This window comes from Triticum aestivum, chromosome 2D, assembly GCF_018294505.1.
Source record: "Triticum aestivum cultivar Chinese Spring chromosome 2D, IWGSC CS RefSeq v2.1, whole genome shotgun sequence".
In the NCBI taxonomy this organism is placed as follows: Eukaryota; Viridiplantae; Streptophyta; class Magnoliopsida; order Poales; family Poaceae; genus Triticum; species Triticum aestivum.
The window spans coordinates 649,579,095-649,606,613 of NC_057799.1; the positions used below are offsets into that span (position 1 = coordinate 649,579,095).

The 27,519-nt window shown below is 45.8% G+C and overlaps 1 protein-coding gene across 1 annotated transcript in view; it reads right to left on the bottom strand.

The window, feature by feature from the left end:
- Positions 1 to 22,568, bottom strand: part of LOC123050822 (uncharacterized) — a 35,398-nt gene extending 12,830 nt beyond the window's left edge. The window contains exons 1-2 of the mRNA XM_044473552.1: positions 22,525 to 22,568; positions 22,316 to 22,442 (exon numbers count right to left, since the gene is read on the bottom strand). The gene's annotated coding sequence lies outside the window, so the exon portion shown is untranslated. The remainder of the gene's footprint in view (positions 1 to 22,315; positions 22,443 to 22,524) is intronic.
- Positions 22,569 to 27,519: the final 4,951 nt, after the last annotated feature.

Below are 27,519 nucleotides of genomic sequence, written 5' to 3' on the forward strand. Positions count from 1 at the left end.
TACGACAACACGCCGTCGAGGGTGCGGCCTGGGGCGCCCCACCACACGCAGCGCCCCTCGCTGTTCTTGACGCCGCCCACCACTGGCGCCCCGTTGGTGGACGCCAGCCTCTGCTCCTGGCGGCGCTCGAAGTACGCCGCCCACGCCGCGTGGTTGTCGGCGGCGTACTGGGGGAGGGCGAGCTGCTCCTCTATGAGGGACGCTCGCACGCGGTCGATCTCGGCGGCGAAGAAGGCGGGGCGTGCCTCGGCTTCGGGCACTGGGGGAATGGGCAGTCCCTCGTTCCTGAGTCTCCACCCCGTCGGCCCGACGCGCATATCTGGTGGCGCCGGGATGTTCGCCTCGAATAGGAGCCACGCCTCCCACTCGTAAAGCGAGCGGCGGCCGAAGCTGTTGGCCACCGCCACGTCGCCGGGGAAACGCGCGGCCATCGGGCTTGGGAGTGAGGGAGAGGGAGGGAAGAAGCGTCGGCGGCTGCGCACGGGAGAGGGAGAGCTCGGTGGCGGTCGATGGGCGGCTAGGGCTGGTGTGGCCAGAGGCGAGGGAGGCCACCGGCTTATATAACCGCGCCCGTGTGTACGCGTGGCGGGAGGGGAGGCGTTGCCGCGCCGCCCGTGATGAGGAATCAAGGCAAGGCTGACCGGTGGCGGCAGCGCGACAGCCTTGGCATTGATTCCTGTGGGAACCGAGGCGATGAGGGCGACGAAGCGGACGTCTCGCTGACTCGGGGGCGCCCCCAGCGCGCCGGGTTCGGCCTGGGTCCGCCGGCGCTGATTTCGGCCTAAGCGGGCGAAAAACGGGCTCCTGAGGGCACGACTGGGCCGTTTTTTCGACGCCGGCGCGAAAAAATTGCCTGGGGGCCGTTGGGGGCACGGCTGGAGATGCTCTTAGCTCAGGGCCGCCGCTACCCGTGATGACGATTCTTCGTGCGGCGCGGACTTGCACGACGGAGGAGAGGGCACTCAAGGCTCAGCGGCATCGGACATGACGTGGCATGTCTTATGCCAGTAGGCCAACGCACGCGACGTTGCCCTGATAAACACCGATGCCCTATGGGTGTCGTCGCCGTGGTTCACCGCTACGAATGCCTCAAACAAGGAGGCAAAGCGGAATGGGTATTTGTTAGGGTGCCGGACCATGGTTAGGCTAGTCATAGTGGGAGTAACTTAGCAAGTAACATAGCGCACTCCGATAAATTTTTGCTTATGTGGCATGTAGTTAATGAGAAGTGGTAACAGAATATGTTACTGTAACATAGCGCTTTCCAAGACAAGATGAGTCTACAAACTAATTAATAAAGTCCTCCATGACACTACTACTACGTTACTTTGCACTATGAAGATAGTAACTTAGACTAATGTCATATGCATGACACTAGTATAAGTTACTCCCCACTATGACTAGCCTTAGTGTGATGCTCAGGCGGAGAGAGGGATAATCGATCCAGGGAGCGCAATGGAGGGAGGAGAGCTACGGCGGGTGCGAGCGTGTGTAATATGCTGGGGTTTTTGGTGTTCCTGACACCATTAATAGGACGTCACTGGTAGAAAAAAGGCCTTTAGTCCCGGTTCACAAAGGCCTTTAGTCCCGGCTGTGCAACCGGGACTAAATATGCGCGACTAAAGACCCCCCTTTAGTCGTGCCTCTTACGAACCGCGACTAAAGGCTTTAGTCCCGGTTCTCGTGGCTAACCGGGACTAAAGGCCAAGTCTGCACTTGTTGTTTTCCTGACAATAGTAGGATGTCAATTCTATTAACCCTCAGGAATTTAGCTTGAGCATGAAGTGACACATTTCACTGTTTGAGTTTGAAACTATTGTTTTAAAAAACAATAATTATTTAGTAACACTAATATTTCTGGAATAATTAGTTTGACCATTGTTTGACCACTGTTTGACCAGATTTGACCAAAATTTAAAAAAAACTGAAATAATTATTTAGTAACACTAATATTCTAGAATAATTAGTTTGACCATTGTTTGACCACAGTTTGACCACAGTTTGACCACAATTTGAATTTTTTTGAATTTTTTGCCTCTCCAGATCTTAAAAGCCCCGTATCTTTTTTCTGTTAGGTTTTTGAGGATTTTGAAAATGTTTAACTAGGTTCCCCCAGTTAAATTCGGATGTAACTTTTTGAGTAGATGATTTTCATATAAAAAACTTTTTCATCCGAGTTCGTATGCAAAAGTTAGGCCCATTTTAAGAATTTCCAGAGAGATTTTGCAAATAAAGTCGAAATTCATATTTGTTAATTTTCCCAACAACTAGACCACATATCACATGAGAAACTTATTTTATTTTTTTGACATTTCCATCATTTTCTTTTGTTTTTTCTAAAACTGAAAAGGCGATCCGGGGCGGGGGGGGGGGGGGGTAGAGTTTGAAAATGAGGCCTCAAATCCCTTTAGTCGCGGTTGGCCAGACCAACCGGGACTAAAGGTCACCTTTAGTCCCGGTTGGTCTGGCCAACCGCGACTAAAGGTTCGGGCCATTAGTCGCGGTTGGCCAGACCAACCGGGACTAAAGGTCTAACCTTTAATCCCGGTTGGTCTGGCCAACCGCGACTAAAGGCCTTCGGGCCAGCCTGAGGACCTTTAGTCCCGGTTGGCCAGGCCAACCGGGACTAAAGCCCCTCCCGTCCGCCAGCTGTCGGTCGAGCGCGCTGGGCCCAGATAGTTGGTCGCGGGTCTCCTCCCGAACCGCGACTGAAGACCCCTTTGGTCGCGGTTCGATTATTTTGGGGACTAATGGGGGCGTATGGAAGCCTCTTTTTCTACTAGTGTGTGTCGTGGTTCACATGTTGCTTAGGTGTCATTGGAGAATGCGATGCGTCAAGGGATGATGGTTCGGCATGCGTGCATGGGTTCTCCTGATCCCGGATTAATATTGGACCATACCAGATGATAGGCTTGTCACAATGACAAACAACTCTCTTCTGAACCAAAATGATCCAGGCCTGAATCACCGCTATCAGTGCTGCTGCATGAACTACTAGCTTCGTCCGTTCATCCATAACCTAGATGACATTGATGGCGTGACCAACAATGGCGCAAATCGGTCCTACACTATCCTAACAAACGACCTAACAGAGAAGGTGTGTGTTCGTTTGTGTGTGGTGGTGGGGGTGGGGGGTGTTGGAAATATGTCCTAGAGGCAATAATAAAGTAGTTATTATTATATTTTCCTATTCATGATAATCGTTTATTATCCATACTAGAATTATATTGATCGGAAACTCAAATATATGTGTGGATACATAGACAACAACGTGTCCCTAGTGAGCCTCTACCGGACTAGCTCATTGATCAAAGATGGCTATGGTTTCTTAACCATAGACATGAGTTGTCATTTGATAACGGGATCACATCATTAGGAGAATGATGTTATGGACAAGACCCAAACTATGAACGTTGCATATGATCGTATCAAGTTTATTGCTATCGTTTTCTGCATGTCAAGTATATGTTCCTACGACCATGAGATCATGCAACTCACTGACACCGGAGGAGTACCTTGTGTGTATCAAACGTCACAATATAACTGGATGACTATAAAGATGCTCTACAGGTATCTCCGAGGGTGTCTGTTGAGTTGGCATGAATCAAGGCTGGTTTTTTTCACTCCTTATGACGGAGAGGTATCTCAGGGCCCACTCGGTAATACAACATCACAACAAGCTTGCAAGCAATGTGAGTAAAGAGTTGGCCACGAGATCTTGTATTACAGAACGAGTAAAGAGACTTGCCGGTAACGAGATTGAACTAGGTATGGAGATACCGACGGTCGAATCTCGCCTCATTGTCGGTCTTGCCAAACACCTCATTCGCGCCTTGTCGAACTCGTTGCAGGCGGCCTCTAGTTCCACCTGACGTTGGCGATAATGCCAGTGGGCGAGGCAGATGTCGCGGGCGGAGTGGTAGGACTCAAGCAGTGCCGCCTGCTCTACCACGTCCGCTTCTGGCGCGATCGCCCTACTGGCGGTGAGCTCCTCCCCCGCTTGTAGGCGCTCCTGGAGGAGGTGATGGTTATAGGTGGCATCGGCCTGCGCCCGCCGGAACTGCTCCTCCCGCACCATGTCCATGTAATGGGCACGAGTCTCACCGATGATCATGGTGTAATGCACCGGCGAGGGTGGAGCGGAGGAGGAGGAGGGTGGCACAGGCTAGGAGGGTGGCTCCGGCTTGTCGACTGCCACGTCTTTCATTGGGACATCGTCGTTCTCCAGAGCCAACCAACCGGAAGCAGTGTTGTCCATCTCCTTCTTTTGGTCCGTCGTCAGCCCATCCCACGGAGATTTGAAGTGTGAGGAATCCATGATGGAAGTGGTGGGAGAGGAGGCGGATGACTGCGGCTATTGCCAGGGCAATAGTTTATATAGCAATGATGGGTGGCCGGGGGACGGATGGGTGGCGCAGGAGTAGCCGCCTCGTCAACCGCATGACATTAATGCGGGCGGCAGACGGACGGACGGGCGTCCGTCGTGTCGTTTGAACGCGGAGCAGTAGCCTGCACCAGGAAGCGGCGTGCGCGGCACTCTCTCGGCCAGCGTGCCGCATCAATGTTGACGACATTGGCAGCTCGCATCCGCTCTGGCGGGGCATGAATGCTTCACTGACGCTCTGGAGCGACGCTGGTCGGTTCCAGGGGAGGGGAGCGCGTGGGCGAGGGAGAGAGTTTTGGTGGGTCAGGCGCAGGCTTGGAAGTGGTCCAGATGCCCGCAAAGTCCCCCATATTTGTCTCCAATTTACGTGAGAAAGTATGTCTAGACTGTACTACGGACTGATACAGATCCGCATTAGATGATTTTCACAATTCGGATATCACGTTCCACACGTATGCGGCCGGTTCGCGGGTCGCTGTTGGGCATGCCTAAGGGCTAAGGACTACGGAGGATGCACGACAGTCGGCAGCGCTACCACATGGAACTCTTGTACTTCTCTTACTTTCATATATCTTAATAATATACTAACACGTAGATCTCTCGTGGTGTTTTTCTTAGAGAACGTGCTCAATAAACTTGTGCTTGTATATATAATTAATACATAATTGATGAGCATTGGAGGATTGTGGAGTCACAGGGAATAGAGGATGGTTCTGGGTATTCTCTAAGGCTGGTTGTAATGAGAAGTATTATATACTAATATCATGCATATAATACTAGTATATGATACTACCTTCGTAGTGCATAGTATTATAGGGTAGTATCATATGTAGTCTCATTTATTGTCATGCATGACACATAGTATTATAGAATTTATTATGATACAGTATCATAATATGATACTTTATCCTCTCTTTCTTCATTTAGTTTTACATCACCTTATTAAAATTACGTAGTTGATATGCATAATACTAGCTATGATACTTTCATTACGACCAACCTAACCTTGATGACAGCATGGCCTACTATACAAGACAGTCTTTTTTGACAAATATGTCTTGATGATCCATGCTTTGACAAGCTCGAGCGGAAACTTTCGCCGTGGTGGGGATCCATGCTTTTGAGGGGCGAGAGACTTGCCCTGGCCCGGCATGTTCTGGGCGCCATGCCACTTCATATTCTCATGGCGATGGCTATTACCCCTCCCATCTTGAAGCAGCTTAATCGCTTGGTACGCTCCTTTCTCTGGCATGGGCGGAAAGAGGCCAATGGTGGCCACTGCCTTGTAAATTGGGCTACTGTTTGCTGTCCGATCTGTCTTGGCGGCCTGGGCATCCCGGACTTTCAGCGGGCCGGCATCGCCTTGCGGTCCAGATGGTTGTGGCTCCAATCCACCGACCCCTTGCGTCCATGGCATCACCTGCATATGCCTAGCAACCCCGAGGTTCAGGCTATTTTCAGGGCCTCCACGTCGTGGACCCTTGGTGATGGCCGTTCTTGCAAGTTTTGGGTGGATCACTGGCTCGACGGCAACTCTATTCAGGAGACTGCACCGTTGATATTCCAGAAGGTACCGAGGCGCTGCCGTAAACTCACCTCCGTTCGTGATGCCTTGCTAGACCGATCTTGGGCGCAGCAAATTTCGGGCTCTCTTGGGCCAGCGGCTCTATTGCAGTACGTTCAGCTATGGCGTCGCCTACGGCATATTGCGCTCTCTGAGACGCCCGACCTCATCAGATGGAGATGGACCTCGACAGGGATTTACTCGGCGAGTTCCTGCTATCAAGCTCTGTTCCATGGATCCATCGAAGCACCCCACTGGCTGCTCACGTGGAGGCCATGGGCGCCTCTCCGGGTGAAGATCTTCTTCTGGCTCGCTCTTAGGGATCGCTGCTGGACTGCGCAGCGTCTTGCCCGGCATGGCCTGCCGCACGATTCAACATGCCCCTTATGCGACCAGGAGCCTGAGATGATGTCTCACCTGCTCTCGGGGTGCCCCTTTTCCCGACAGGTTTGGCACGAGATCTTGAGATGGTGTCGGCTTCCAGTCTCCATTCCCTCTGCGGACATCCCATTCCTCGACTGGCTCGCTGCATCCACGGCAAACTCCCCTCTCTGCCTGCGCCGAGGCTTCACTTCGCTAGTCCTGCTCACTGCCTGGTGGATTTGGAAGCAGCGCAACTCCTGTGTCTTCGACAACGACAGGGCATCCATCGCGCATCTCACGATGACAATCAAGGATGAGGCTCGCGCATGGGCACGATCAGGCGCCAAAGGAATTTGCACCATCTTGCCACAGACGTAGTGTCTAGGACCTGGGGTGCATACCCCCCTTTTTTATGATTGTACGCCCCACCTACTGACTCATGCCGCGATGCGTGTTCATGCTTGTCAGAGGTGTTATGCTGTACTTGCTGTTTGCTACTTCTTCTACCTATCAATGCAATGATACGCAAGCCTTTTGCGTATTCGCGAAAAAAAAGATATATAGACCATGCTTACACAACAGCTAGACTACAATAGCGTCACTATCGGTGTCTAAAAATTACTATCCATGATGAAAAAGCAAAACACGTTGTCCCAAACCACTTGCGGGTCACGCCAACCACGATGACTTCAGTGCTATAAATGGAATATATACCCATCATCTTTGGCATGACTAACTCCATCCCTCGTCATCTTGTCAACATACTCTCCACCACAGTGTAGTGCATATTAGAATTTTTAAAATATAAAACATGTCCATATTCGACCAAGTTTATAAAAGAATCTAGCAACACCTACAATACCTAATAAATAAAATATAATATGGGCCGTGCTATATAACAAACGTTATATTTTTTAGCAATACATTGGATAGATCCTTTCTTCCCTCTAATTACATACATGCATGTATTAGAATGACAATATTTCTTTCACGAGCAGTTCTCCCTCTAATTACATGCATACAGATATTAGAGGACGAAAAGCTGATGTCATTCTAGATTCTTCCTATTTTTAAATTTTCAAAATGTTTTATAGCTCAAACTGCCGGTCTGATTGGAAAACTGTTTTCACATAAAAAAACAATCGCGACGAGACTTTGGAAACTAGACCCTATGTTGACATGTTCCGACAACTTTTTTGGGTCAGTTATTAGGCCTAAGCTAAGTAAGTTGTCACACCGTTGATACATAAGTTACCATCCTGGTTACATAGATATTGTCAGGGCATAAAAATGGTCGTTCCAACCTTCTCCCATATGCAAATGCACTAGATGACAAAAGAGCTGATTCCATAGTGAAGATACCAGGGTGGGGGGGGGGGTAGTTTTTTCAACTATTTTTTCCCGAGGTAAAAAAATTACCGCGATGTTTGTACGTGATTTATCAGTTTTGTTGTGCATATATTACCCTGATATTTATAGAGAAGTTACTAGGGGTATGTTTTTCAACAACTTTTTCCCTAGGTGAAAAGCTACCATGATGTTTGTACATGAGTTATGAGCTCGGTTGTGTCTATATTACCATGGTAAATACTTAGAAGTTATCATCGTTTTTCGGCAACTTTTTTCCCTGGGTAAAAAATCATCGCGGTGTTTGTACATGAGTGATCATAAATTTCAATCTGATCATCAATCATGGCAGTACAGAGAATACTAGACGTAATAAAAATTACAACTAGGTCTGTGGACCACCTAGCGACGACTACAATCACTGGAGCTCTGCGATGCATAGTTTATCACGTTATTTACACAAAAGTTACCAGTGTACGTTTTTCAATAACTTTGTTCTCCTTGGTGAAAAAGTTATTGTGGTGTTCGTATGTATGTTATCAGGTTTGCAGTGCATAAATTATCATCCTATTTACATAGAAGTTACCGGGTGGTATATTTTCAACAAATTTTCACCGGGACAAAGTTACCACGGTGTTTGTACTTTACTTATCAGGTCTGCAATGTGATATTAGCATGCTATTTATATGGAAGTTAGCAGAGGTATGTTTTGAACATTTTTTTGGGGTCAAAGTTACCGTGGTGTTTGTACCCAAGTTATCTTGTGTGATGTGTGTATCATCATGTTATTTACACAAAAGTTACTGAAGTTATGTTTCAATAACTTTTTTCCTAAGCTAAAAGTTAACACAATATTTTGTATCTAAGTTATGAGATATGTGGTGAGTATATTATCATGTTATCTATATAGAACTTACCAGATATGTTTCAACAACTTTTCCACCGGGTCAGAGGTTACAATGCTGTTTGTATGAAAGTTATCATATATGTGGTACCCAAAGTACCATCCTATTTACATATAAGTTATCGGGGTAAGTTCCAACAGAAAAAAAAAATCCCTGGATCAAAGTTATCATGTTGTTTGCACATAAGTTATCGGGGTAAGTCTCAACAAAGTTATCACCCAACTTTTTTACCATGCTATTTACAAACAAGTTATCGGGGTGTGTTTTCAACAATTTTTTTGCTCAGGATCAAAAGTTACTGTGGTGATTACGTATTAGTTATTCGGTATGTGGTGTGTAAGTTATCATGCTCTTTATGAACGAGGTATCAATGTCAAACATTATCCGTGGTGTTTGTACAACACATTTATTTGTTCATGGCAGTCGTTCCAGGTTCAGGGTCGACGGTGTACTTGAACTTGGTGGTGGAAGTAGCACTTCACGTGTAGTCTGACTTGGTCGTCTTACAATTCCGGTGGCGGCGACGGTCTTCGAATTGTTGGTCTTGCGGGTCATTATGGTTCGTATGACGTGAAAAAAAGAAGAAAAGAAAAGTGGTTCGTATGACGTGATGAAATCAGAGGCCTTCGTGGGACTTGGCAGCGCAGTTGTGGTCTTGGCTGTGTGGTGTGATCATGAAGGTTCTTGGCGTTCTTGGTTGCATCTGTGTGCCGGATGGACAACAACAAGACAGTGGTGGTTGTCGTTTGGCAGGAGGCAGGCCACGTGCGCCATGGTCGGAGGGGTGCAGGACATGGCGGAGGCGGGTCCCGGGTGAAACTCGACAGGAGCCGACAGCGGCTGGTTAGTGGAAGATTCAGTAAAGGACGTTGCAGCGACTGTTGTGGAACAAAAAAGGTGAGATTTTTACAAAATAAATACTACTCAAGTAGAACAGCAGTTTGTTCCAAAACATTCACAGAATAAGAACTACTCCAGGTGAAAGATCCTACGTCGTTGTTGTTGTTGCAGAATAAATACTACTCTAGTGGAACATCAGTTTATCTGTAAAGGATTAGCAATTTGTTAGCACTGGAATTGAGGTCTTGTTTCTCCCATCACAGGACTAGTACTGTGAACTTGTTTTCGGGCAAGAGGAAGGTCAGCGTGATCGACCCTAATACGTCTACCTTGTTGTTCGATGAGCTGTGAGTAGGGGGTGGGCGAGCACCATGGCCCGACCAGGGAGCTCGGGAAATGGGGCAGGGCAGGCGCGGATAGGAGGAGCCGGGCTAGAGAAGAGACAGTCGATGAGCAGAGGCAGACAAGCGGCTAGCCTCGGGCGGAACAACGGACAACATTGAGAACAAGTACAATAGGATGATGTAGGCGGGCTATAAGAGATGCCACATCAGATTTATGTCTAGGTGAAGGGGAGAGGAGAAGTGGGCTATAAGTTTACAGCCGGCTGTAGCAAAAGTTCTAGCATCTTTTGTGGAGAAATAAGTGGGCCATGTATTAATTGCATAGTATACTAGTATGTCTCACTATTGTATGAGTGGGCTATTTGGTTGGCTACAAGTGACGTGGCAATTTTATATAGCCGATTGTTGGCTATACCATTAACCATGCTCTGAAGAGGAGGTCGAGACGAGGCAGCAGCCTGGCGCCATGGCTTCTGGGCTCATGGATGAACCGCCTGCAGACGAGTTAAGACGTGGCCGACAGGGAGCAGAGAAAGGGCGTTGAGGATATGAAGAGGGGAGGCGTGACGTCAGAGGAGTGGCCCGCTGCGGCGGGGCTAGCCGGTGCACTGATGGGTGCGGGATCGAGCGTCCTTCTCCTATGGCAGCGTGATGAGGAGGATTGGGAGGAGGTTGCGTGGGATAGGGAAACGAGAGACAGATGAAACGTTTTTTTCACTAAGCGGTGGCAAAGACTTGTAATATTGGTGAACTGCTCGTTTTGGTGCGCGATGGCTATATGATTTATGCGGGCTGCATCTGAGTCGTTCGGATCTATTGCAGTTTTGCTGTGGTTAGTAATTTATCATTTTTAATATAAAAATATATTTCATGATCGATGTAATCATATTAATTTTGTATGGTGGATGCTGATTTTTTTTTTGTAAACTTGGGCAAACCTAGACATGTTTGACTTTGAAAAACTAATATGCACTACCTTTTGGGTATCAAAACCGTGTAGGTATTGTTTCCATCTTTTTTTCGGGAACCTTTCCAATGACTGTACTAACAATTTTTTTGGAGCAGTTTTTTTTTCTGGTTTTCCCTAGCATGGGTTTTGCCGGTTTTCCCATTTTGTTTTCCATTTTCCTTTTCTTTTTCAGTTTTAGTTTTATTTTTACTTTCATTATCATTTTTTGGTTTTATGAGATTCATGAAATTTTTTCAATTTGTTTTCCTTTTTCCAAATTTATTTTAACTTTTTCAAATTTTCGTGAATTTTTTTAAATAACAAAAATATTCATTACTTTTTGAACTTTTTATCAAATTCAGGTTTTTTAGGTAATATCAATGGGAGTCATAGACTTTGCTTTGGATGTTTGGTTTGGTGCTAAAACTTTAAAAATACGGATTTGTAGTCACCCAACATGCGTTGTCATGCAAATACGGTCACAAAGTGTGTACCCAGGCGTATCCGCCGCTTCCGTGGCGTGTCATGCATGCATGGCCCCATTGTCAGCAACTGTTGGTGGCAAAGCGCTAGGTGTGGCGCACGTGATGTCTTTTTTGCAGAAACACCCTCACTTTTTTTAATAATTATGTCTGTTAAATTATTCACGCGTAATAAGCATTGGTAATTGTTTTTATGGGTCCCACTTGTCAGTCAGCGTACTCCTTCTACCTGTGTGGGAACCACCCGACAGTGGACGCAAGAAATATTTGAAGATTTTAAATTAATCGCGTCATGAGGATTCAAACCAGCAATCTCTTCACTCATGTCACACGTGCTAACCACCAGAATGGACATCCTTTGATGTCTAGTACTTCAATGCGAATGCGATTATATTGACCAACCCAACAAATACAAAAAATTGGCCAGGACAAACATAAATTCAATCATATACAGAGATGACGATGATGTTAGAAATAAGCTTGCTCTAATATTGATTTATCTAAACAAACTTATAAGATGCACAATTTTTATTCCACTCAAAAAAATTGGTTGGTTTGAACTCCTATTTCAAAGTGGACTTGGGTCACTTAAAATTGAAGTTCAATTTTGTACTGTTGCGGTAGGTCAGTTCTGTTCACACCTCTAGGTCAAGAGTTCAAATCATGAGGCACAAACATTTTGATTATTTTGTATCGAATATGTTTTTTGGCAAAAATATATCCTACACAAGATTTGAAACTGGGCCAGTTGCTAGCTAATTAATGGACTAACTACAAATGATATATTCATTACGTGTTATATTTTATTTTATCTAGATTTTTAAATTTAAAATATTTGAATTCAAACAATTTTTTGTTGATTTTTCTGAAAGAATTTTTGACCATTTTGAGAATGAGTGGAAATGTTTGCCATTTCAAAATTCGCACTTGTTCATGTGTCTAAGGAGGAACACATAATTTTATATGTTGTCAACGAGGACTACTCAAGGGTGAGCAGATTTTTTTTAAACCAATTTTGATTTCAAATTGTTTTGGCACTAAAATATATATAACTGAAACAAGAAAAGGACAAAGCTTGGGCACGTTTCAGTGGTTAGTAGTGCGCATCCACTAGGTGACCCCAGCTTGCAAGTTCGAGTCTCTTCTTAGTGCATTTTTTGCGTGTAGATATTTGCTACACTATTGAAATCGATGTTCAGCTAAACCGTGGAGGTGGATGCACTAGTAGAAAAAGAGGCTTCCATACGCCCCCATTAGTCCCCAAAATAATCGAACCGCGACCAAAGGGGTCTTTAGTCGCGGTTCGGGAGGAGACCCGCGACCAACTATCTGGGCCCAGCGCGAGCTGGCGGACGGGAGGGGCTTTAGTCCCGGTTGGCCTGGCCAACCGGGACTAAAGGTCCTCAGGCTGGCCCGAAGGCCTTTAGTCGCGGTTGGCCAGGCCAACCGGGATTAAAGGTTAGACCTTTAGTCTCGGTTGGTCTGGCCAACCGCGACTAATGGCCCGAACCTTTAGTCGCGGTTGGCCAGACCAACCGGGACTAAAGGTTAGACCTTTAGTCCCGGTTGGTCTGGCCAACCGCGACTAAAGGGATTTGAGACCTCATTTTCAAGCTCTACCCCCCCTGTGTGGATCGCCTTTTCAGTTTTAGAAAAAACAAAAGAAAATGATGGAAATGTCAAAAAAATAAAATAAAATAAGTTTCCCATGTGATATGTGGTCTAGTTGTTGGGAAAATTAACAAATATGAATTTCGACTTTATTTGCAAAATCTCTCTGGAATTTCTTAAAATGGGCATAACTTTTGCATACGAACTCGGATGAAAAAGTTTTTTATATGAAAAATCATCTACTCGAAAAGTTACATCCGAATTTAAATACTACTCAGTTGGTTCGTATTGTTGGTCTTGCGGGTCATTATGGTTCGTATGACGTGAAAAAAAGAAGAAAAGAAAAGTGGTTCGTATGACGTGATGAAATCAGAGGCCTTCGTGGGACTTGGCAGCGCAGTTGTGGTCTTGGCTGTGTGGTGTGATCATGAAGGTTCTTGGCGTTCTTGGTTGCATCTGTGTGCCGGATGGACAACAACAAGACAGTGGTGGTTGTCGTTTGGCAGGAGGCAGGCCACGTGCGCCATGGTCGGAGGGGTGCAGGACATGGCGGAGGCGGGTCCCGGGTGAAACTCGACAGGAGCCGACAGCGGCTGGTTAGTGGAAGATTCAGTAAAGGACGTTGCAGCGACTGTTGTGGAACAAAAAAGGTGAGATTTTTACAAAATAAATACTACTCAAGTAGAACAGCAGTTTGTTCCAAAACATTCACAGAATAAGAACTACTCCAGGTGAAAGATCCTACGTCGTTGTTGTTGTTGCAGAATAAATACTACTCTAGTGGAACATCAGTTTATCTGTAAAGGATTAGCAATTTGTTAGCACTGGAATTGAGGTCTTGTTTCTCCCATCACAGGACTAGTACTGTGAACTTGTTTTCGGGCAAGAGGAAGGTCAGCGTGATCGACCCTAATACGTCTACCTTGTTGTTCGATGAGCTGTGAGTAGGGGGTGGGCGAGCACCATGGCCCGACCAGGGAGCTCGGGAAATGGGGCAGGGCAGGCGCGGATAGGAGGAGCCGGGCTAGAGAAGAGACAGTCGATGAGCAGAGGCAGACAAGCGGCTAGCCTCGGGCGGAACAACGGACAACATTGAGAACAAGTACAATAGGATGATGTAGGCGGGCTATAAGAGATGCCACATCAGATTTATGTCTAGGTGAAGGGGAGAGGAGAAGTGGGCTATAAGTTTACAGCCGGCTGTAGCAAAAGTTCTAGCATCTTTTGTGGAGAAATAAGTGGGCCATGTATTAATTGCATAGTATACTAGTATGTCTCACTATTGTATGAGTGGGCTATTTGGTTGGCTACAAGTGACGTGGCAATTTTATATAGCCGATTGTTGGCTATACCATTAACCATGCTCTGAAGAGGAGGTCGAGACGAGGCAGCAGCCTGGCGCCATGGCTTCTGGGCTCATGGATGAACCGCCTGCAGACGAGTTAAGACGTGGCCGACAGGGAGCAGAGAAAGGGCGTTGAGGATATGAAGAGGGGAGGCGTGACGTCAGAGGAGTGGCCCGCTGCGGCGGGGCTAGCCGGTGCACTGATGGGTGCGGGATCGAGCGTCCTTCTCCTATGGCAGCGTGATGAGGAGGATTGGGAGGAGGTTGCGTGGGATAGGGAAACGAGAGACAGATGAAACGTTTTTTTCACTAAGCGGTGGCAAAGACTTGTAATATTGGTGAACTGCTCGTTTTGGTGCGCGATGGCTATATGATTTATGCGGGCTGCATCTGAGTCGTTCGGATCTATTGCAGTTTTGCTGTGGTTAGTAATTTATCATTTTTAATATAAAAATATATTTCATGATCGATGTAATCATATTAATTTTGTATGGTGGATGCTGAATTTTTTTTTGTAAACTTGGGCAAACCTAGACATGTTTGACTTTGAAAAACTAATATGCACTACCTTTTGGGTATCAAAACCGTGTAGGTATTGTTTCCATCTTTTTTTCGGGAACCTTTCCAATGACTGTACTAACAATTTTTTTGGAGCAGTTTTTTTTTCTGGTTTTCCCTAGCATGGGTTTTGCCGGTTTTCCCATTTTGTTTTCCATTTTCCTTTTCTTTTTCAGTTTAGTTTTATTTTTACTTTCATTATCATTTTTTGGTTTTATGAGATTCATGAAATTTTTTCAATTTTGTTTTCCTTTTTCCAAATTTATTTTAACTTTTTCAAATTTTCGTGAATTTTTTTAAATAACAAAAATATTCATTACTTTTTGAACTTTTTATCAAATTCAGGTTTTTTAGGTAATATCAATGGGAGTCATAGACTTTGCTTTGGATGTTTGGTTTGGTGCTAAAACTTTAAAAATACGGATTTGTAGTCACCCAACATGCGTTGTCATGCAAATACGGTCACAAAGTGTGTACCCAGGCGTATCCGCCGCTTCCGTGGCGTGTCATGCATGCATGGCCCCATTGTCAGCAACTGTTGGTGGCAAAGCGCTAGGTGTGGCGCACGTGATGTCTTTTTTGCAGAAACACCCTCACTTTTTTTAATAATTATGTCTGTTAAATTATTCACGCGTAATAAGCATTGGTAATTGTTTTTATGGGTCCCACTTGTCAGTCAGCGTACTCCTTCTACCTGTGTGGGAACCACCCGACAGTGGACGCAAGAAATATTTGAAGATTTTAAATTAATCGCGTCATGAGGATTCAAACCAGCAATCTCTTCACTCATGTCACACGTGCTAACCACCAGAATGGACATCCTTTGATGTCTAGTACTTCAATGCGAATGCGATTATATTGACCAACCCAACAAATACAAAAAATTGGCCAGGACAAACATAAATTCAATCATATACAGAGATGACGATGATGTTAGAAATAAGCTTGCTCTAATATTGATTTATCTAAACAAACTTATAAGATGCACAATTTTTTATTCCACTCAAAAAAATTGATTGGTTTGAACTCCTATTTCAAAGTGGACTTGGGTCACTTAAAATTGAAGTTCAATTTTGTACTGTTGCGGTAGGTCAGTTCTGTTCACACCTCTAGGTCAAGAGTTCAAATCATGAGGCACAAACATTTTGATTATTTTGTATCGAATATGTTTTTTGGCAAAAATATATCCTACACAAGATTTGAAACTGGGCCAGTTGCTAGCTAATTAATGGACTAACTACAAATGATATATTCATTACGTGTTATATTTTATTTTATCTAGATTTTTAAATTTAAAATATTTGAATTCAAACAATTTTTTGTTGATTTTTCTGAAAGAATTTTTGACCATTTTGAGAATGAGTGGAAATGTTTGCCATTTCAAAATTCGCACTTGTTCATGTGTCTAAGGAGGAACACATAATTTTATATGTTGTCAACGAGGACTACTCAAGGGTGAGCAGATTTTTTTTAAACCAATTTTGATTTCAAATTGTTTTGGCACTAAAATATATATAACTGAAACAAGAAAAGGACAAAGCTTGGGCACGTTTCAGTGGTTAGTAGTGCGCATCCACTAGGTGACCCCAGCTTGCAAGTTCGAGTCTCTTCTTAGTGCATTTTTTGCGTGTAGATATTTGCTACACTATTGAAATCGATGTTCAGCTAAACCGTGGAGGTGGATGCACTAGTAGAAAAAGAGGCTTCCATACGCCCCCATTAGTCCCCAAACTAATCGAACCGCGACCAAAGGGGTCTTTAGTCGCGGTTCGGGAGGAGACCCGCGACCAACTATCTGGGCCCAGCGCGAGCTGGCGGACGGGAGGGGCTTTAGTCCCGGTTGGCCTGGCCAACCGGGACTAAAGGTCCTCAGGCTGGCCCGAAGGCCTTTAGTCGCGGTTGGCCAGGCCAACCGGGATTAAAGGTTAGACCTTTAGTCTCGGTTGGTCTGGCCAACCGCGACTAATGGCCCGAACCTTTAGTCGCGGTTGGCCAGACCAACCGGGACTAAAGGTGAGACCTCATTTTCAAGCTCTACCCCCCCTGTGTGGATCGCCTTTTCAGTTTTAGAAAAAACAAAAGAAAATGATGGAAATGTCAAAAAAATAAAATAAAATAAGTTTCCCATGTGATATGTGGTCTAGTTGTTGGGAAAATTAACAAATATGAATTTCGACTTTATTTGCAAAATCTCTCTGGAATTTCTTAAAATGGGCATAACTTTTGCATACGAACTCGGATGAAAAAGTTTTTTATATGAAAAATCATCTACTCGAAAAGTTACATCCGAATTTAAATACTACTCAGTTGGTTCGTATTGTTGGTCTTGCGGGTCATTATGGTTCGTATGACGTGAAAAAAAGAAGAAAAGAAAAGTGGTTCGTATGACGTGATGAAATCAGAGGCCTTCGTGGGACTTGGCAGCGCAGTTGTGGTCTTGGCTGTGTGGTGTGATCATGAAGGTTCTTGGCGTTCTTGGTTGCATCTGTGTGCCGGATGGACAACAACAAGACAGTGGTGGTTGTCGTTTGGCAGGAGGCAGGCCACGTGCGCCATGGTCGGAGGGGTGCAGGACATGGCGGAGGCGGGTCCCGGGTGAAACTCGACAGGAGCCGACAGCGGCTGGTTAGTGGAAGATTCAGTAAAGGACGTTGCAGCGACTGTTGTGGAACAAAAAAGGTGAGATTTTTACAAAATAAATACTACTCAAGTAGAACAGCAGTTTGTTCCAAAACATTCACAGAATAAGAACTACTCCAGGTGAAAGATCCTACGTCGTTGTTGTTGTTGCAGAATAAATACTACTCTAGTGGAACATCAGTTTATCTGTAAAGGATTAGCAATTTGTTAGCACTGGAATTGAGGTCTTGTTTCTCCCATCACAGGACTAGTACTGTGAACTTGTTTTCGGGCAAGAGGAAGGTCAGCGTGATCGACCCTAATACGTCTACCTTGTTGTTCGATGAGCTGTGAGTAGGGGGTGGGCGAGCACCATGGCCCGACCAGGGAGCTCGGGAAATGGGGCAGGGCAGGCGCGGATAGGAGGAGCCGGGCTAGAGAAGAGACAGTCGATGAGCAGAGGCAGACAAGCGGCTAGCCTCGGGCGGAACAACGGACAACATTGAGAACAAGTACAATAGGATGATGTAGGCGGGCTATAAGAGATGCCACATCAGATTTATGTCTAGGTGAAGGGGAGAGGAGAAGTGGGCTATAAGTTTACAGCCGGCTGTAGCAAAAGTTCTAGCATCTTTTGTGGAGAAATAAGTGGGCCATGTATTAATTGCATAGTATACTAGTATGTCTCACTATTGTATGAGTGGGCTATTTGGTTGGCTACAAGTGACGTGGCAATTTTATATAGCCGATTGTTGGCTATACCATTAACCATGCTCTGAAGAGGAGGTCGAGACGAGGCAGCAGCCTGGCGCCATGGCTTCTGGGCTCATGGATGAACCGCCTGCAGACGAGTTAAGACGTGGCCGACAGGGAGCAGAGAAAGGGCGTTGAGGATATGAAGAGGGGAGGCGTGACGTCAGAGGAGTGGCCCGCTGCGGCGGGGCTAGCCGGTGCACTGATGGGTGCGGGATCGAGCGTCCTTCTCCTATGGCAGCGTGATGAGGAGGATTGGGAGGAGGTTGCGTGGGATAGGGAAACGAGAGACAGATGAAACGTTTTTTTCACTAAGCGGTGGCAAAGACTTGTAATATTGGTGAACTGCTCGTTTTGGTGCGCGATGGCTATATGATTTATGCGGGCTGCATCTGAGTCGTTCGGATCTATTGCAGTTTTGCTGTGGTTAGTAATTTATCATTTTTAATATAAAAATATATTTCATGATCGATGTAATCATATTAATTTTGTATGGTGGATGCTGATTTTTTTTTTGTAAACTTGGGCAAACCTAGACATGTTTGACTTTGAAAAACTAATATGCACTACCTTTTGGGTATCAAAACCGTGTAGGTATTGTTTCCATCTTTTTTTCGGGAACCTTTCCAATGACTGTACTAACAATTTTTTTGGAGCAGTTTTTTTTTCTGGTTTTCCCTAGCATGGGTTTTGCCGGTTTTCCCATTTTGTTTTCCATTTTCCTTTTCTTTTTCAGTTTTAGTTTTATTTTTACTTTCATTATCATTTTTTGGTTTTATGAGATTCATGAAATTTTTTCAATTTTGTTTTCCTTTTTCCAAATTTATTTTAACTTTTTCAAATTTTCGTGAATTTTTTTAAATAACAAAAATATTCATTACTTTTTGAACTTTTTATCAAATTCAGGTTTTTTAGGTAATATCAATGGGAGTCATAGACTTTGCTTTGGATGTTTGGTTTGGTGCTAAAACTTTAAAAATACGGATTTGTAGTCACCCAACATGCGTTGTCATGCAAATACGGTCACAAAGTGTGTACCCAGGCGTATCCGCCGCTTCCGTGGCGTGTCATGCATGCATGGCCCCATTGTCAGCAACTGTTGGTGGCAAAGCGCTAGGTGTGGCGCACGTGATGTCTTTTTTGCAGAAACACCCTCACTTTTTTTAATAATTATGTCTGTTAAATTATTCACGCGTAATAAGCATTGGTAATTGTTTTTATGGGTCCCACTTGTCAGTCAGCGTACTCCTTCTACCTGTGTGGGAACCACCCGACAGTGGACGCAAGAAATATTTGAAGATTTTAAATTAATCGCGTCATGAGGATTCAAACCAGCAATCTCTTCACTCATGTCACACGTGCTAACCACCAGAATGGACATCCTTTGATGTCTAGTACTTCAATGCGAATGCGATTATATTGACCAACCCAACAAATACAAAAAATTGGCCAGGACAAACATAAATTCAATCATATACAGAGATGACGATGATGTTAGAAATAAGCTTGCTCTAATATTGATTTATCTAAACAAACTTATAAGATGCACAATTTTTTATTCCACTCAAAAAAATTGGTTGGTTTGAACTCCTATTTCAAAGTGGACTTGGGTCACTTAAAATTGAAGTTCAATTTTGTACTGTTGCGGTAGGTCAGTTCTGTTCACACCTCTAGGTCAAGAGTTCAAATCATGAGGCACAAACATTTTGATTATTTTGTATCGAATATGTTTTTTGGCAAAAATATATCCTACACAAGATTTGAAACTGGGCCAGTTGCTAGCTAATTAATGGACTAACTACAAATGATATATTCATTACGTGTTATATTTTATTTTATCTAGATTTTTAAATTTAAAATATTTGAATTCAAACAATTTTTTGTTGATTTTTCTGAAAGAATTTTTGACCATTTTGAGAATGAGTGGAAATGTTTGCCATTTCAAAATTCGCACTTGTTCATGTGTCTAAGGAGGAACACATAATTTTATATGTTGTCAACGAGGACTACTCGAGGGTGAGCAGATTTTTTTTAAACCAATTTTGATTTCAAATTGTTTTGGCACTAAAATATATATAACTGAAACAAGAAAAGAACAAAGCTTGGGCACGTTTCAGTGGTTAGTAGTGCGCATCCACTAGGTGACCCTAGCTTGCAAGTTCGAGTCTCTTCTTAGTGCATTTTTTGCGTGTAGATATTTGCTACACTATTGAAATCGATGTTCAGCTAAACCGTGGAGGTGGATGCATGGTACACAGGACAGTCTGAAGTCTCCTATTTCTCACCCACAATTGGGTTGGGTTTGGCTCGAACAGTCCAGTAGTTTAGGTTGGATTTGAAGGAGCCTGTTGGATAGCATTTTTGTGTTCAGACAATCCGTATTTTTGGGAGAAAAGGGCTATGGCGTTGAACATGACATTAGCTCTGCGGCGTCCGAATCATCACGAGGCTATGCGTAGCTAGCATTTTAACGATGGGTGATCACGTAGGGGTGACATGTGGTCAGGGATTTAGTTACTGGGTGGTAAATTCGGTTACCGCTCCGTAACCGCATATCTGCTACCCCAGATGAAACCCTCACACCGAGTAAAAACTACCAAAATTTTGAATCTAAACGGCCCATAAAATAGTTAAATAGAGTAGAAACTGCATTGTATCACAGGGCCAGCGATGGCATAGTGGTAAACCAGCGCTTGATGCTTATTCTCAAGTTTTTATCCTAAATGATAAGTGTTACACGTGTTGCATGAAGTAACACCGCCCTAACGTTTTTAATACTAAAGTTGCCATCGAAAAAAATAGCCAGAAAAACTGAAACTTGCCATCCAAGCAGAAAGTTGACGTGCTTCACAACTAAAGTTGCGATCCTCAGGTAATTAAACTTGCCGTCAAGAAACGTCAGGGCGAAATTGTTTTGCGCCACACGTGTGACACATATCAGGGTACTTATTTATTTGGTTAAAAAAAGGCGTTGGGCATTGAACTTACGATTTGAAGGGCCAAGGACGGATAAGTAAGGCATTACCAATGCGCCACCAAAGAATTTCCGATTAAATTGAGCTGAATACAAATCTATACAAGTGTTACAAAAATTTCAGTTCAAATTTGAAGTTTACATTTCATGCACAATTTATCCGAGGTATTTCCTAGTTATGGCGCTAATTGAGAATCTCGGTCACCCACGAGAAAAAATGCCCACTCGAAACCCAAATCCTTGCATGTGAAACACCGTCTCGAGGTAGCACAATTCATAATCAAAAGGCTAGGAGGGGTTGAGGAAGCAACCTTTCCGCACATGTATATCCTAGGCCCGATTGCAAAATAAGGGCTCATCTTCGGTATTGGAATTTATCACAGATTTCTAAACAACGAAGTGGGTTCAGGCAGTCCCAGTGCTAAATATGTATATCTAATGGATCTGACCTAAGGAAAAAAAACTGACGTAGCACCCTATTTAACGAGGAAAGAGAGAGTTGTCATATCGTAGAATTTTGTTACCAATTCAAGATAACTCATATTTTTTTCACTTACAAAACACAATAAATGAGAGCTTTTTAGAGATAAGACTAAGATAAAATCTATTGAGGAGTTGTATGCAAATACACATTTGATAGTCTAAAATACAATCAAATGTGTCCCCGCCAAAAGAAGGACAAATTGTGTCCCAGGAAAAAAAACCGCACTGTGAGCGCCCTCACCTCGACAACTTACGTTTTTTTTAGGAATATCGACAATTTTGTAGGTGAACCCAACTTTTTGTGTCGTCCGCTAAGCCGCCAGTGTACCGATCTGGTCATCCGAGGCCCAAATCAGCAAGGACGACAACCATCCATGAGATCTAAAATGGGCGTCTCGTCCTACTCTCGTCCTACTCTCATCAATTTAACCGTAACGGCGATCCATCTATGTATGTATATGATTCGTGGTTTGAGAAACCTGTGGTTCCCTTCCGGCCATATTTAGGCTCGGCGCACCGATTTTGCAAAATCTCCAAAATAAATTTGTTCGAAAGCACATGGCGCGTGGCTGCACAATACATACATGACAGAAAAATTGGTATTTGCAATTTTTCTGAGAGTTCGAAGAGTGCAAGACCGAGCGCATCTGAACGATTCCATCATCCGGAAATCGGGAGCCACGAGATAAAATAAATTTTTCGATAAAATAAATGGATTGCAAACATAAACATATAGACATTAATGTGCTGTGAGCATCGCTAAAAAAAAAGAGGTGCCAAGTTCCAGTATTTACCTTGGAGTCTCCCTGTTCTTGAGATGTACTTGGACGGGCTCTTGCTCAGACATGCTACGTGGGATTTGTCCTTTGTGAGATGGAACTGGGAAAATCTCCTGAGTCTCCATCTGTTCCCAAGCTTCAGCTAAACGAATGGGGAGATCAATCAGGATAATCAAGAGAGGGAATGACCAGCGATAAAGAGACACAAGTCGTGTGCTTTCAACCTGAGAGAGCGAGGAAGAAGTGCGGATGTTTCCCCCGGCTTGGCTTCTCTTTCCCCAAGTTAAATTATGCTTTGCTCTTTATGACCTACTTAGTACCAGGCGATGAATATTTTATTTCTAACTTTGCTCCACCAACAGAATTATAAACTCGGCCTACTTGGCGCTGGTGCCCAGTAGATTTAATAAATTTAAGTAGTATTTTAATGCTGTACTAGTCTTTGCTGGCGACCGGCCTTACCGATGGGGCGATTCTCTGCGCGGCGCAGACTCCTTTTTTTTAGATGAACAGGGAGACGCCCCCCCAGTTCCATTAAACCAGAATGAAACCACCTCGAAGATCTTACATCAGCTCACAAAAGGAGCAGTTCAGCAAAGTAAAAATACAACACGGCTAAACCCAAGTTTCCTGATAATAATGTCGACAGCCAAAAGAAAAAGGCCAGAACTCTGCGCCGGCGCACCGGCGCGAGTTTCGGCCGGTCCAACCCGAGCCGCTCGATCTGGACGCGCGGGCCCGTTTGATCTGTCCCGCATCCCCTTTCGTCATCCTCCGCACAGGGAAAAAGGGGGAGAAAAAAGCGAGCGCCGCCGCTGCTCGCGGGATCCCGCACGCTAGCCCCCGCTACCCTCCTTTGGACCCTCGCTGCTTCTGCTTGCCGCCGGTGCTCGCAGCCTAGCCGCCGCAGGCGAAGCAAAAGACCACCCGCCTTCACCGCCACCGGCGAAGCAAAAAATGCCGGTTCCAGCGAAATCGAAAGACGGTTGAAGCAATTTTTAGGCTGGTTCCAGCAAAATCAAAACAAAAACAAAGGGGTGGTAGCAAAAAACTCCTGATGCTTCGAGCAAGACTCTAGTAGTAGAAAAATGGCAACTCCTGTAGCAAAAATCCGAGATGGTTGCAGCAAAAAAGAAAGTCATCGCCACCGTTGACCAACACCGCTGTTGGTGGATGTAGCAAAAACTATCTTCGGTTCCAGCAAAATCAAAATATGATTGTAGCAAAAATTGTCTTCGTTTCCAGCAAAATCAAAGCATGGTTGAAGCAAAATTGACTAGAAAAAACAGGCGATGTCATGGAGATGGATGTAGCAAAAATTCACAAAACACCAGTAGCAACAAAACCCAAAACAGTTGTAGCACAATGGTTCACTGGTTCCAGCAAAAAATCACCATGGTAGCAGATTTGAGGTGAGTGGGTGGTAGCAAAAACATGGGTTGGTTCCAGCAAAAAAAACATGGTTGTAGCAAAAATCTTGTTGCGGCGGTCATGGAGAGGGGCGCAACCAGCTGCGGGCAGCCACGGCGGCGAGCGCTGGTTGCAGCACGCTCCCAGTAAAATGGGGCGCCCGTTGCAGCTCCGCCGTAAGTGCATTGTATCTAGTCACCGTGGTAACACCCGGTGATGGCTGGTAGTAGCTCCATCGATGAGAGGGGTGTTGGGGAGTAGGAAGGGGAGGGAGAAAAAAGTAGTTTAGGGGAGTCCGACGGTGGCGAGGCTCGCTGGAGCTAAAGATGCGGTGGCGCGGGTGAGAGACGAGGGCAGGCAGACGAGCTCTGAAGGGGAAAAGGGAAGGGAGATGAAGAAAAAGCTATGGAGATGGAGATTGTGTGGACGAACAGTGTTGTTGCCTGCGGATAAGGACGAGCGGTGGATGTGGGACCGGGACGCATGGGCGAGCGTGAAGGAAACAGAGCGAGCGCGGACCGGCCGGAAGTTCCGCCGGCACACCGATCATAAACGTTTCCCAAAGAAAAACGACCCTCCCTACAGCATACTTCCATCGAAATGGAGACATAGCAAGCTATCCACACATGAGTTTCAAGGACGCCTTCCTTGTCTTCAGTGGGGGAGCTGTTGTCGCCTGTGGAGACCAGCATGCCAAGCGGGTGGAGATGGGACTTGACAGCGTCGATACCTCAGCGTCCCTTCTCTTGGTAGGTGAGATGGGGTAGGCGCCATCGTCAGTGATCTTGAGCTTGTTCCAGTGGTCCGGGCGCGAGGTCAGCCACACGAGATCGTTTGAGGACGCCGAATGCAGCTTGTCAGGTGTCCAGCAAAGGCCTCCAGCCTTATCCCACTATGCTCTGGGAAAGAACAGACCAGGTTTTGATCATCCTCAAAACCAGTCTCGGCACCCACGCTGCGTGGTTGTCGGCGGCGTACTGGGGGAGGGCGAGCTGCTCCTCTATGAGGGGGGCTCGCATGCGGTCGATCTCGGCGGCGAAGAAGGCGGGGCGTGCCTCGGCTTCTGGCACCGGGGGAATGGGCACTCCCTCGTTGCTGAGTCTCCACCCCGTCGGCCCGACGCGCATGTCCGGTGGCGCCGGGATGTTCGCCTCGAACAGGAGCCACGCCTCCCACTCGTAAAGCGAGCGGCGGCCGAAGCCGTTGGCCACCGCCACGTCGCCGGGGAAACACACGGCCATCGGGCTTGGGAGTGAGGGAGAGGGAGGGAAGAAGCGTGGGCGGCTGCGCACGGGAGAGGGAGAGCTCGGCGGCGGTCGATGGGCGGCTAGGGCTGGTGTGGCCAGTGGCGAGGGAGGCCACCGGCTTATATAGCCGCACCCGTGTGTACGCGTGGCGGGAGGAGAGGCGTTGCCGCGCCGCCCGTGATGAGGAATCAATGGCAAGGCTGACCGGCGGCGGCAGCGCGACAGCCTTGGCATTGATTCCTGTGGGAACCGAGGCGATGAGGGCGACGAAGCGGACGTCTCGCTGACTCGGGGGCGCCCCCCAGCGCGCCGGGTTCGGCCTGGGTCCACCGGCGCTGATTTCGGCCTAAGCCGGCGAAAAACGGGCTGCTGAGGGCGCGACTGGGCCGTTTTTTCGGCGCCGGCGCGAAAAAATCGCCCGGGGGGCCGTTGGGGGCACGGCTGGAGATGCTCTGAGCTCAGGGCCGCCGCTACCCGTGATGACGATTCTTCGTGCGGCGCGGACTTGCACGACGGAGGAGAGGGCGCTCAAGGCTCAGCGGCATCGGACATGACGTGGCATGTCGTATGCCAGTAGGCCAACGCACGCGACGTTGCCCTGACAAACACCGATGCCCTGTGGGTGTCGTCGTCGTGGTTCACCGCTACGAATGCCTCGAACAAGGAGACGAAGCGGAATGGGTATTTGTTGCGGTGCCGGACCATGGTTAGGCTAGTCATAGTGGGAGTAACTTAGCAAGTAACATAGCGCACTCCGATAAATTTTTGCTTATGTGGCATGTAGTTAATGAGAAGTGGTAACATAATATGTTACTGTAATATAGCGCTTTCCAAGACAAGCTAAGTCTACAAACTAATTAATGAAGTCCTCTATGACACTACTACTACGTTACTTTGCACTATGAAGATAGTAACTTAGACTAGTGTCATGCATTATAAGTTACTCCCCATTGTGACCAACCTTAGTGTGATGCTCAGGCGGAGAGAGGGATAATCGACCCAGGGAGCACAACGGAGGGAGGAGAGCTACGGCGGGTGCGAGCGTGTGTAATAGGCTGGGGTTTTTGGTGTTCCTGACACCATTAATAGGACGTGTCGTGGTTCACATGTTGCTTAGGTGCCATTGGGGAATGCGATGCGTCAAGGGATGATGGTTCGGCATGCGTGCATGGGTTCTCCTGATCCCGGATTAATATTGGACCATATCAGATGATAGGCTTGTCACAATGACAAACAACTCTCTTCTGAACCAAAATGATCCAGGCCTGAATCATCGCTATCAGTGTTGCTGCATGAACTACTAGCTTCGTCCGTTCAACCATAACCTAGGTGACATTGATGGCGTGACCAACAATGGCACAAATCGGTCCTACACTATCCTAACAAACGACCTAACAGAGAAAGTGTGTGTTTGTTTGTGTGTGGTGGTGGGGGTGGGGGGTGTTGGAAATATGTCCTAGAGGCAATAATAAAGTAGTTATTATTATATTTTTCTGTTCATGATAATCGTTTATTATCCATGCTAGAATTGTATTGATCGGAAACTCAAATACATGTGTGGATACATAGACAACAACGTGTCCCTAGTGAGCCTCTACCGAACTAGCTCATTGATCAAAGATGGCTATGGTTTCGTAACCATAGACATGAGTTGTCATTTGATAACGGGATCACATCATTAGGAGAATGATGTTATGGACAAGACCCAAACTATGAATGTTGCATATGATCGTATCAAGTTTATTGCTATCGTTTTCTGCATGTCAAGTATATGTTCCTACGACCATGAGATCATGCAACTCACTGACACCGGAGGAGTACCTTGTGTGTACCAAACGTCGCGATATAACTGGGTCAGGCTTTTTCTCAGTTTCTTCGGTAGCAGCTGAGAAAATCTCCTGAGTCTCCATCTGTTCCCAAGCTTCAGCTAAACGAATGGGGAGATCAATCAGGATAATCAAGAGAGGGAATGACCAGCGATAAAGAGACACAAGTCGTGTGCTTTCAACCTGAGAGAGCGAGGAAGAAGTGCGGATGTTTCCCCCGGCTTGGCTTCTCTTTCCCCAAGTTAAATTATGCTTTGCTCTTTATGACCTACTTAGTACCAGGCGATGAATATTTTATTTCTAACTTTGCTCCACCAACAGAATTATAAACTCGGCCTACTTGGCGCTGGTGCCCAGTAGATTTAATAAATTTAAGTAGTATTTTAATGCTGTACTAGTCTTTGCTGGCGACCGGCCTTACCGATGGGGCGATGCTCTGCGCGGCGCAGACTCCTTTTTTTTAGATGAACAGGGAGACGCCCCCCCAGTTCCATTAAACCAGAATGAAACCACCTCGAAGATCTTACATCAGCTCACAAAAGGAGCAGTTCAGCAAAGTAAAAATACAACACGGCTAAACCCAAGTTTCCTGATAATAATGTCGACAGCCAAAAGAAAAAGGCCAGAACTCTGCGCCGGCGCACCGGCGCGAGTTTCGGCCGGTCCAACCCGAGCCGCTCGATCTGGACGCGCGGGCCCGTTTGATCTGTCCCGCATCCCCTTTCGTCATCCTCCG